At 48.0% G+C, this 11,308-nt stretch overlaps 1 long non-coding RNA gene across 1 annotated transcript; it reads right to left on the reverse strand.

Moving 5' to 3' along the window:
* Window positions 1–6,759: 6,759 nt before the first annotated feature.
* Window positions 6,760–10,008, reverse strand: LOC132250176 (uncharacterized). Its single transcript, XR_009461805.1, has 2 exons — window positions 9,977–10,008; window positions 6,760–7,526 (listed from the first exon to the last, which is right to left on the reverse strand). It is a non-coding gene; the product is annotated as an uncharacterized LOC132250176 (long non-coding RNA).
* Between the last annotated feature and the right edge of the window lie 1,300 nt (window positions 10,009–11,308).

Here is an 11,308-nt window from a genome sequence, read left to right on the forward strand (position 1 = left end):
CAAATTCTTAACTTTACTGGGCATCAAAAAGCATGGACTTAACAGAGAAATAGGTTATAATGAGCCATGAAACCCGTCTCTGACTTCTTCCTCTGTTAACTTCTCATTGCTCCAGAGGTGAGAACCAGGGATCCTGATTTTCTCTGATTTAAAAAATCCCCAATTTTCAGTTAAAAAAAAAGTAACCCCAAATCCACATTTTCCCCGTGGTTTAAATGAAACACCACTGGTATATAGAGGAGGAGGGGGAGCAAGCTACAGGCTGGGGTTTGCCCAACCTAAGCTGGAGAAGGGAGGGTGAGGGGGTCATGAGGCAGGGGCGCTCCATTCCACCCAAACCCTCTCCAGCTCAGGCCAGGCAAACCCCAGCTCACAGCTTGCTCCCTTCCTGCAGACAGCACCAGGGGCAGGAGCTGCATCAGCCCAGCTCCAATCATATGACAGATTGACCCTAGGGAGCAGAAGTTCCCTAAGGTCCTTGAAAGTGGAGCACCTTCATCTGATCCCTCATTTGGCGAGGGTTAAATTGTCACACAATCAACCACTTTTCAAATGCTCTGCAGCTATGCACCTGTGTAATGGCACAGCTGTAGAGCACTTTCAGGGGGCTGATTGTACAACAAACGTAACTTCTGTATGTACCTCTGGTGGAAAGCAGAGCGGATTTAATTGCCACAAGAAATGTTTAAGGCCAACAGCTGCTGAATATCACAGACCTTCAGGTTTATGAGAATAAATCAACCTATGACAGTGAACAGGAAAAATAATATTCCCTAAGGGTGAAATATCCCATAACTACTTACTGCAGGATTTCTTGCACCTTTCTCTGAGCCCTGAAACTTTGCACCCCAGAGTCCAGACACTGAGCAGATGGGCTCAGGAGCCTATCTGAGTTATGCTTTCATTGCGGGAGGTGGGGGGAGGTAGAAAGCCCAAGAACAGACATTTCTGCCCAGATAGAAGTGGCTGCTAGCACCCTTGAGCTCCCATTTTTCTGCTTCCCCCCAGCAATGTACAATCTCACAGCTGGGCAACCTTCTCTCTCTGAAGCCATATGCAGTATGGCTAAGTGGCCACAGTGGCCCAAAAATTTAAAAATATCCAAAATTGGCCACACCAGAGGGGGCCCTTTGCACTGCCAGAAGAAGCTGCTAGCTGCCCTGAACTCATGCTTTTTGCTTGCCAGACAAAACACTTAGCCTGGAGCCACTGAGCATGCAAGTTAAGCAGGCTTCTCTCTCAGATTCCTTATGTGATATGGGCCAAGGGGTCTCCCCTGATCGAGGCAGCTGATGATCGTGAACCCACAACTGGGCTTGAGAAGCCACCACACTGACCACTGGGCTATGATGGTAGATCCTTCAGCCTTTGGTTGCTTGTTGGCCTAGCAGCCTTACAGGGTCAGGCCTCAGGTGCTATTCAGTACCCAGCCACATTTTTCCCAGACACATCCTCATAGACACCTCCAGTGCTCAGAAAAAAAGTATGGACCAAAATCAGATGCTCAGTACACCCTGCAAAACCCGCAAAGGAGGTACTGTCACTCATAGTATTTGCCACTTTCAGAGAAAGAGAATGCTTCAGTAGAAGCACAACTGATCTGATACAGAATAGCCTTTCCTCTGCTTTCACACATATAAATATGAATAAAACTAGGAAGGGGACAAGGTGAGGCCAGGAAGAGATACATGTGTAGTAGTATTGAAATGGGAGATACCTCCATAGCTTCTTTCCATTCCTTAGTAGCTAAAATCCCCAAAAGATGATAACTCTTTCAGAAACTCTTGGAGAAAGGCAGAGGGAAGTGTTGAGCACAGGCCTTTTCAGAAAAGAATTCTAGGTGGTCCTCTGATTAACACAAACTACCGAGAAACAAATTCAGCATGATCCAAAATGGAAGAGGCATGGGTGACTTAGCAACCTATGAGGATACCAGGGTGACAATAGATGTGTAAAGATGAAACAGAGATGGTCTCTTTGATCCCACATGAAGGAGGTAGATACTTATTGCTCTCTTTTTACCCCCATGCTCTCTTCTACCTATTCATGGTAGTCACTTACAGAGCAGACCTATATTTTCCTCTTTTTATTGACATTTTTCCAAATGAAATTTAGACAGGCTTGATAGCTGATATGATAAATATGTTTATTCTTTTGATTTGTTTGTCTTTTAGTAGTGGAGGCAAATGATATTTACATTTTGTAGTAAAAATGTATTTGAAGAATCAAATTTTGAAAAATTTGACAGGCTGTCGTCATTTATTTAAATGGGCTTTCATACCTAAGCTACACTGGGTGCATCTACATGTGCAATTAATGTGCATCAGTAAACTCCAGTGCTAATTGCACTGGAGTTTCTTGTGCCTGGGTGCTGCATCTTTATATGCACCTAGGACTGCAGCACACTGAGCCAGGCCAGAGCAGTCCCAGCTGGAAGGGGCCCAGGGGGTCAGTCTGCCTACTGGGGGCTGCTTCAACCCAGGCCAATGTGCTGCAGAGAAGCTGGTTAGGGCACAAGGGTGTTCTAGTGCAGGGCTAACCAGCAGGTAACCCCATACTGAAGCACCCTTGTGCCCCAGCCAGACCTGTCAGCATGTACATATGCATTGCTGTGCACTAAAGAATGCTGCCATAGGGTAGTACTTGTATTCACAAGTACTAACCTGAGGTGAAGTTGACTAGTTTCCTGCAGCCTAATAGAGGTTGAGTCTTTACTGCAGAGCTAATTAGGCAGCTCTGCAGTAAACATCTCATCTATATGCACTGTGTCTTTTTTCTGCTTCTATAACATGATTTTCAATACCCCTTTCAACACTTGTTGTCAGGAATTATATGGATGCACAGGTTGGCATTACCTTAGTTTAATATTACAAAGTAACTATTTATCTCTTACACTTGCAACTAAGTTTTCCACTGAGAGAGATTCTCTTTTCTTCCATCTTCAAGAAAAGCACAGGTTTAGAGTTGTTTTATTAGCTGAGATCAGACTATCACAAAAATCCTTCTTCATAGAGAGGTGGTTAGCCATATTAGTGTGAATTCAGGCAGAAGGCTGAACAGAGTTGGACTTATCAACTTGTATGTTCAAAACATGATTTCTATTCACTTCCTTCCTTCCATATTTCTCATCCATATGCTGCCTGTAATGTCCTGGTACCAGCTTATTATCTAACGTACTGCTACCCTGAATGGAACAGTTAACCACGGGTTAACTTTGTACAAAGAGGGTTTTATCAGTAAAAGAGCCTGATAAAGATTGCCAAGCAAAAAGGGGGTTTTTTTGGAGCCCCTCTTTGAAAGCCCCAGATGAAATGATGGTCACCTCCAGACGCTCCACTTATCTATCTCTTTGCCTAGTAAATTGAAATTCCCATATAGATCAAAACATTCAAGACATCAGAAGCAACAAGTAAAACCACAGTCCCAGTTCTCCAAAATCTCCAAACACCTTGTTTTTCCATGACACATGTTCAGTGGAAAAAAGGTGGGTGTTGCTAAGCAGAACACTGAAATGGCTGAACCCCAAACTAAGAGTTGCTGAATAGCAGGAAATTAGCTTTAACAGCAGTAAGAGCCCTGCTCTTTACATTTCCATTCCTCCATATCCCTGTAACTGCCCCTCCTGTAAAAGCTTGGTGTGTCTGATGACCCTGGAAACCCATGATCCACCCAGAGATGCAGATAATACAGCACCTAGCAGAACAATGACCAGACCTGCCATGGAGTTTCATCACAACAAACACACCAAACCCAGAAGAAACAGGGGGGTGGGAAATGTGGCTGTGAGATCCCCATTTTTTTAATAGGTCCCATTAGCACCACCCATCTTATACAAACTTGGCAGTTTTGGGTTTTTTGGGATTACCCCTGAAATCTGTCAAGCTCTCAGTGGTATACAGGTGGGTGCAGAGCAAAAAACTGAATGAAAGAACCCTGATTCACCCCTTCCCCCACCCAAACCAAGCAGGCCCCCAGGAGCACAGTTCACTGATTGATAGTTTGGACATTGTTGCTGGGAGGTCAGAGGGGGAGTGTGCTTGAAGGGCCAGCAGCAATTCCTTTTAAATCAAACTGCATTGCAGGCAGTGAATTTCGTGTGTTATTGGCAGCAAGCCATTAAGACCTATCATTCTAGACAATTCAGTCATGTAGAGAACAATTTGGGGCAGACTAAGGATTTCAATGGTGTTCTGTTAGAAAAGGTCACGTGAGCAGATTGGTGTGACAGTTCACACCTGTATAGATATGCATTGCTAAGCAGTGCAAAAACACAATTCACACCTGTATAGATATGGATATGTTGCAAGTCAGCCCTGCACAGAAAGGTTCCATACAAACATCTATATAACTGCTCTCAGCCATGGACAGAAAGCGTCTGGCAACTCTGGTCAGAGCATAGCAAGCCTTCTCTCAGTGACTCATTTTGGCCCCAAAAATATACTTGATGGAAGCACAAAAGAAGCAGCAATGTCTGCTGGGTTTGGAGGAGTAGCCAGATACATCTCAAAGCTGTGGCCCCAGCTGGGACTACAATGAACTGAAGGATTTGACTGATATTTGGAGGGAATGAAAGGTTCTGGCACTGCTGGAAAATCAGTAAAATAAGCTAGTCTATGCATCCATTGCTGAGCAAATGAAGGAGCGTGGCCACAATCATGCCTGGGTCCAGTGCCACAGCAAGATGAAGGCCCTGAAATGTGCTTTCCATTAGGCCAAGGACCAGAATTCTCATTCAGGGGCTGGACGCACAGTAGTCTCATTCTATGATAAGCTGTACAGCATCCTTGCGAAGGATGCAGGAAACATCTGCCTCCAACCCTTCAGTATGAAGGGGTGGGGGGAGAGGGACAGGAGACCACAGTGTCACCTAGCCAGCAAGAGTCCACAGACTGTTTTGCTATTGGAGAAGGTGGTGTGATATGCATTGTGCAGCATTCAGGCCAACAGTCAGAGGCAGGGGGTGCGTGCTTGCAGCAGCTACAGGACACAGAGAGCCGAGACAAAGTTGTCCTAACAACGACCCCACTCTTCCTGGGGTCTTTTTTGACTCACAGGAGGAAAATGACACGTTAGACTCCATGATCATACTGAGCCTGGATTTGTTTGTCATGCCAGAAATTCCCAAGACCCATAGATCACTGCTGGTGTCAGAGACACCTGAGGTTCCACAGCCTGGGACTTGTGAGTTACAGGGAAGGGGATTAGACTGCAGAGAGAGAGGTGGGGGGGAAGCAATTCAAAATGTTATTGAGCAGTCCATGTCCCCGGAGCTGGATGGACACTGGCCTCTCACATGCTGAGGAAGGTGTTGACACTAGCAGTGATGTCCTTCCCAGCAGCAAGGGGCAGGGACGTGTAGTGCTGCAACAGGTAGCTCTCCAGCTGGCGGTGAAGGTTGCATGGCAGCCCAGGCTTACCCCATGTGCTGTCATAACTCAGGGTCCCAAACCAAGAGCACAGATGTGCCCAGAGAACCAGCAGGATCAGGGCGTAGTGGCTCAGGCACCCCTCCACCTGCACAAACAGGTCATCACACACTGCTCAGGGAACACACTGCAGGGGCACACTCAGGGCAGAGCTGTGGCATGTGGGGGGGGAGGGGCGGTAGCCTTGTGGCACCTGCACAGAGAGGCCCCCTGGGGGAGGGTGGGGGCACAGCCAGGCCCACACCTGAGTTGTATGGGAGCCTCACACACCCCAAACCTGGGCGCTGTGGGCTGGATGGCAGCGCAGCAGCGGCAGAGCAGCTGGCCTGAAGGGAAGTGGTGGCAGCAGGGTCTGTTGCTGTGGCAATTGGGAAGAGAGCAATGGAGGCAGGCTGCCTGCCACCAACACACAGTGGGCTGCCAGCCCTAGAGGCTTGAGCAGGGATGGATGGCTCAGCTACCAGCTGCCTGAGCACAGCCTTGCCCACCTGAACAGCTTACCACGTTCCCTGAGCACCTGCACACTGCTGACCTCTGATCTGAGGCCAGGCAGTGCAGGGCCCCTGGTGCAGAGCATCTTTGCAATGTTGTAAACTCACACAAAAGGCTTCTGTCTCTTGTCTGTTCAAGGCTAACATCTGGATGCAGTGGAGAGGCTGCAGAGCCCTGTGGGAATGCTGAAGCCACGTAGCCCACCCAAGGGCGGGAGCTTTCAAGGCCCAGGATTTTATTATTGTGACCAGAGAAAGACACATTGGACAAACCAAGGCTGGTTGGTGGTGGGGTGGCCCAGAGTTTGCTAAGGTGGGGAGCGCTAGTTGGGCAGATCCTCTGACCACATCAAGTTAACCAGGGGTCATAGATTCATAGGTGCTAGGGCCGGAAGGGACCTTAACAGATCATTGAGTCTGATCCCCTGCCTAGGCAGGAGAGAGTGCTGGGGTCACATGACCCCAGCCAGATGCCTATCCAGCCTTCTGGGCACTGAGGGGGTCAACAAACAACTTCCCCCTGCAACCTTGCACAAAGCAGCAACCCCTCCATTCACAGTCCCCCCTGTTAAACTGAGAGAGAGAGAGGGAGAGAGAGAGAGCGCATGAAGTGAAAAATCCAACAAAGCAGGTAGAAACCTTTATTTACAACCAACAAAATTTTTTTAAAAGGAAACAGACCACAGAACAACTCTTTTAAGATATCAATTCATAATCAGTATGAATTACCATGATTTACTATAATGGTGCATGAATAGTTAAAAAACACAATGACAATAATGGTGCCATTACTATAACAATTACTATAATGGCCCACTTACCAGAATAATACATGAATTGTGAAAAAAAAAAATCAATAATCAACTTTAACTAAAAGAACGTGACACTAAGATGGACTTTCCTTCAGAGCTTGACAGAGAACGATCGGAGCATAGAGCATGGATCTGTGCCTGCTGTTGCTGCTTCCCTGCAGAGGTAAGTGCAGGACCGGGGCCGACAATCAGCAGGCATAGGATCATTACCAGTACGCCGTCAGTATTTGCTGGTCCTGCTGGGTCTCTGAATGCCTCCTGGACTCAGAGCGGTTCCTTTAGTGCTGGACGGCCGTGATGCTTCTCATAGCATGATGGATCTGTGTGACCAGCTCACACAGCCACTGCTCACGTTCCCTGAGGGCAAGCACTGGCCTGTCAGTTTGCACATCTGCCTTGGTTGCCCGTGTGTCTTTGGTGGAAGCTGAAGATCATGAAATGCAGGAAATAAAAGGTGCTTGCTGCTATAAAAAGACACAATCTGCAGATCTTGTGAGTGGAAAAGAAGTGTTCAGACCAAAATGACCAAGAAGGAGTGCCTGGCTGCAGGGGAGTAGCAGGCCCTGACTGGCTGTAAACAAGTGTGATCCCACTGCAAACAAGCCCACCTCCCCACCTTCACCTCACAGCCCAGCCTAATCACAGCTCCCAGTTCAGGTGACAGGTGACTGTAAGGTTCAATAGGGGTTCACATGCCCGCTGTGAAGGTCAAGCTGCTTAGTCTTTCCTCGGAGGAACTGGCAGGTGACATGACTGGCACCCCTCTGCTGTCTTCTCCATTGAAGTCCCTGGATCCCCTGGAATTCACAGTGGTAGTTAGTGAAGGGTCCACAGGTGAGGATGCCCCGGAGGCCCCAGAACCTCAGTGTTCATGCTGATCCACTACCTCCATTAGTGCCTGGTGGCACCTGTAGTGGGCCATGTCATTCAGTGGGATGCCCTGCCACTGCTTTCATGACATCCCTGCAGAAGGCAGCCCAGAGGATTTTTGCCTTGATCCAACACTGAATCAGAGTCCTGCTGTGCCCCTGCTCTGCCATTCTCCTTGCAACATCAAGGTATGTGTACCATTTGGCCCGTGACCTGCAGATGAACTGGGACACATCCTCAGGGCCCCCCAGCACCTGAACCAGGCTCTTTGTTTTGGCAAAGGTCCAATCGGACCTACACCTATGCCAAAACAATGTCTGCTCCGTTCTCCACTGAACATCAAAGATCGTGGATCAATAAGGGGTACCCTGGGGAGTTGTACACTCAATTTATAGGTCTTGAAGTTACCTGGCCAAGGGAAGTTCACCCCCTCTCACCCTGTTGTTTCTGGGCAACATTTGGATGGCAGACATGCTCTGCAACTGTTGCAACTTTTGGCATCAGTGAGAGGTGTTAACCTATGGGACTGACCCCCATTAATCCCTGTCCATGCATAGCACAACAGCAGGCTAAAGTGACCCATGTGTGAAGACACTGCTCCCAGGGGGCCCTGACCAACAGACTGACCAGCTGTCCAGAAGCCCACCTACCCCCTCCCCAATGTGGGGCAGGCACAAGCCTCATGTCTGGCTTGTGCCTCAAGCTTGAGTCCACCAAGGTGAACCAGAAATAGCGTCCACCCTCCTGGGACTGCAGGTCAGCTAGGGGGGGAAGGGCCTTCACACTGGAAAAAAAATATGTTATAATGCTTGAAGGCTAGTATGTGTCATCCTGAGACTGGGCACCCGTTTACTGCTTTTAACGGCAAGGAAAACCAAGCTTGGCAGCCCACATAAACCAGGCCATCGGTTATCAAGGTCATGCATTAACCCTGAACCCCAAACTAGGGGAACAGGATACATCTTTCACCAGCACAGGTCATTTTTATTCCATAGATCGGTTTCTATAATTTTGCTGAGGGGGTCAAGGTACACCACACACCACATTATTCCTGCTAATGGAGAAGGGAACACATACAACAGACACTAGTCAATCTTCAAAAGAGGATGACCCTGATCTGCAACCCCCCACAACACACCCTGGGGACCTTTGGACACCCACCACACCAAGTGAAATAGGAGATGACAACCACAGATCAGTTTCTTTGAATTCTTTATTTAATAAAATATGGTCATCAGAAGATTGATTCATATTGGGCTCTGCAGCTACACCTGGTGTCCTAAAGCATTCATTGCACACAAGTACATGCAAAAAGGGGACCACTACACACAAATTGTAGTGACACCCAATGATCAAAAGGTGTTCATTACACATCAGTGAATTCCCACGTATTATAATCCCACAGATTAATGGCTGCAACATTGCAAGTTGCAACATTACAAACTAAACTACATCAGGAGGTAATTTAGTTTGAAATTAAGTAAATTCATTGAAAACCCCCAAAACTCCTGTATGTGTAACATGTGGGGCCATTAAGCCATACAAAGGGAAATCTCCATTACATGTACATTGTCTGGGCATCACGTGTACAAGTGCCTTAAGAGAAGATAACACAACTCAGAACTATCTGTGAACATTTCCCGTGATTTTTTTCCTGAAAGGAGCTGGTCAGGGACACTTGTAAAAACGTAGTGACTTTCAGGAAGTAAACACTACAGATATCAGACTAACCAATAAAATAGCTGGGTAGCATTTAGTTTGATAGGGAAATTGTCATGGGACCAAAGGATGGCTGTGTTACCCCTAAGGCCCCTCAACCGTGCCAATTTGGCCCACTGGGCACCCTCTCACCCGCCATGTCTTTGATGGAAATATAAAAATAGGGAGGCTGCCTTTAAGTCCTCTTGGACATGATTTGATGGACTCTCTGAACCCCATGGGTTCCTGGACCCCTTGTGGGTCCCATTTCACAATGGGCATTTTGGGGGCACCCTAGCCTTATGGGCTATATGCATGACTCCAACTGCCCCTTTACCACACCCCAAGCATCGCAGATGGTATTGATGTTGTCCCGTCTGGGCCTTGCTATGAATTGGCCCCCTCGTCCTCTCTGGGCTCTCCGCAGCCCTGTCTCTGCGCCTCGGCTCTCCGCAGCCCTAGAGTCTCACCCTCTCTAGCGCTGGGGTCCCCATGCTGCGGTGGGCCCCCAATGAGACCTCCTCCTTCCCCATATAGCCTCACCCAAACCACAGTCTTATAAAGCTACAACCAAACATAAGCCCCTGGGCTATAACGTAACACCCACTGCATAAGGTGTGCTCTGCCCCCTTTCTATTACTGGAAGCAGAACTTAGTCAAGCCTCTTCCCTTCACTTACTCCACAAGGGCTCCTTCCCTCTTGACCACCAGTAGAGAACTGCCTTCTCTAGCTCCAGCCTGGGGTTTATATGGGCCCAGGGCCCACCCCCTTCTGGTCAGCTGACCATATGCAGGTGCAGGCTAATTTGCCCTCTGGCTTGTTGCCCTGGTAACCTACACCTGGGCTTCTGTCTCTCTCTTTGGGCCCTCTCCCAGGCAGTTCCTGCTCTTCTAGGAGCAGGGCACCTTAGTGCCCTGCAACAGAAATATTATACTGTCCGATGGCATGCTGATGAGAGTAATAAGCAATAATAAACTCAATTAGTCCTGCTCATTATACATATAAAACTTTGTAGACTAATTACCAATATGTACAAGGATTCTGCCCTTTGTCTTTAAAGGAGTTAAAGACTCCAGATCCTACACAACTCTTTGGAAAAGTTACTAATAGTTAGGAACAGGCAAAAGAACAAGCTTTCTTATGTGATTATTGTGTGTTCAGGTTCCTTTGCCGAGGCAGGGTATAATGCAAATTCAAAGGTGAAAATGAAATAAGATGAGTCTGGTATCTTTAAACTCATACAATGATTCAGGTTGAAATGATCCTTCAGGCACAAAGCAAGACGATCCCGATCCGAGGGAAAAGAGGGAAAGGGGCCAGGAGGCTTCCCTGGCTGACCAGAGAAATCCAGGGCAGCCTAAGGGCCAAAAGGGGAGCACATAAAAAGTGGAAACAGGGAGAGATCACCAAAGATGAATATACCTCCTCTGCTCGCGCTTGTAGGGAGGCAGGTAGACGGGCCAAAGCTACCATGGAGCTGAGGATGGCATCCCAAGTAAAGGACAACAAGAAATTGTTTTTTAGATATATAGGGAGTAAAAGGAAGGCCCAGGGAAGAATAGGACCCCTGCTAAATGGGCAGAAACAATTGGTGACGGACAGGGGGGACAAGGCTGAACTCCTCAACGAGTTCTTTGCCTCAGTGTTCCTAAGCAAGGGGCACGACAAGTCTCTCACTGGAGTTGTAGAGAGGCAGCAGCAGGGCACCAGACTTCCATGCGTAGACCCTGAGATGGTGCAGAGTTACTTGGAAGAACTGGATGCCTTTAAGTCGGCAGGCCCGGATGAGCTCCATCCGAGGGTGCTGAAGGCACTGGCCGACATCATAGCAGAGCCACTGGCGGGAATATTTGAACTCTCGTGGTGCACGGGCCAAGTCCCAGAGGACTGGAAAAGGGTCAATGTGGCCCCCATTTTCAAGAAGGGGAGGAAGGAGGACCCGGGCAACTATAGGCCAGTCAGTCTCACCTCCATCTTTGGCAAAGTCTTTGAAAAAATTATCAAGGCTCA

The sequence above is a fragment of the Alligator mississippiensis genome, chromosome 1 (genome assembly GCF_030867095.1).
Source record: "Alligator mississippiensis isolate rAllMis1 chromosome 1, rAllMis1, whole genome shotgun sequence".
Taxonomy (NCBI): domain Eukaryota; kingdom Metazoa; phylum Chordata; order Crocodylia; family Alligatoridae; genus Alligator; species Alligator mississippiensis.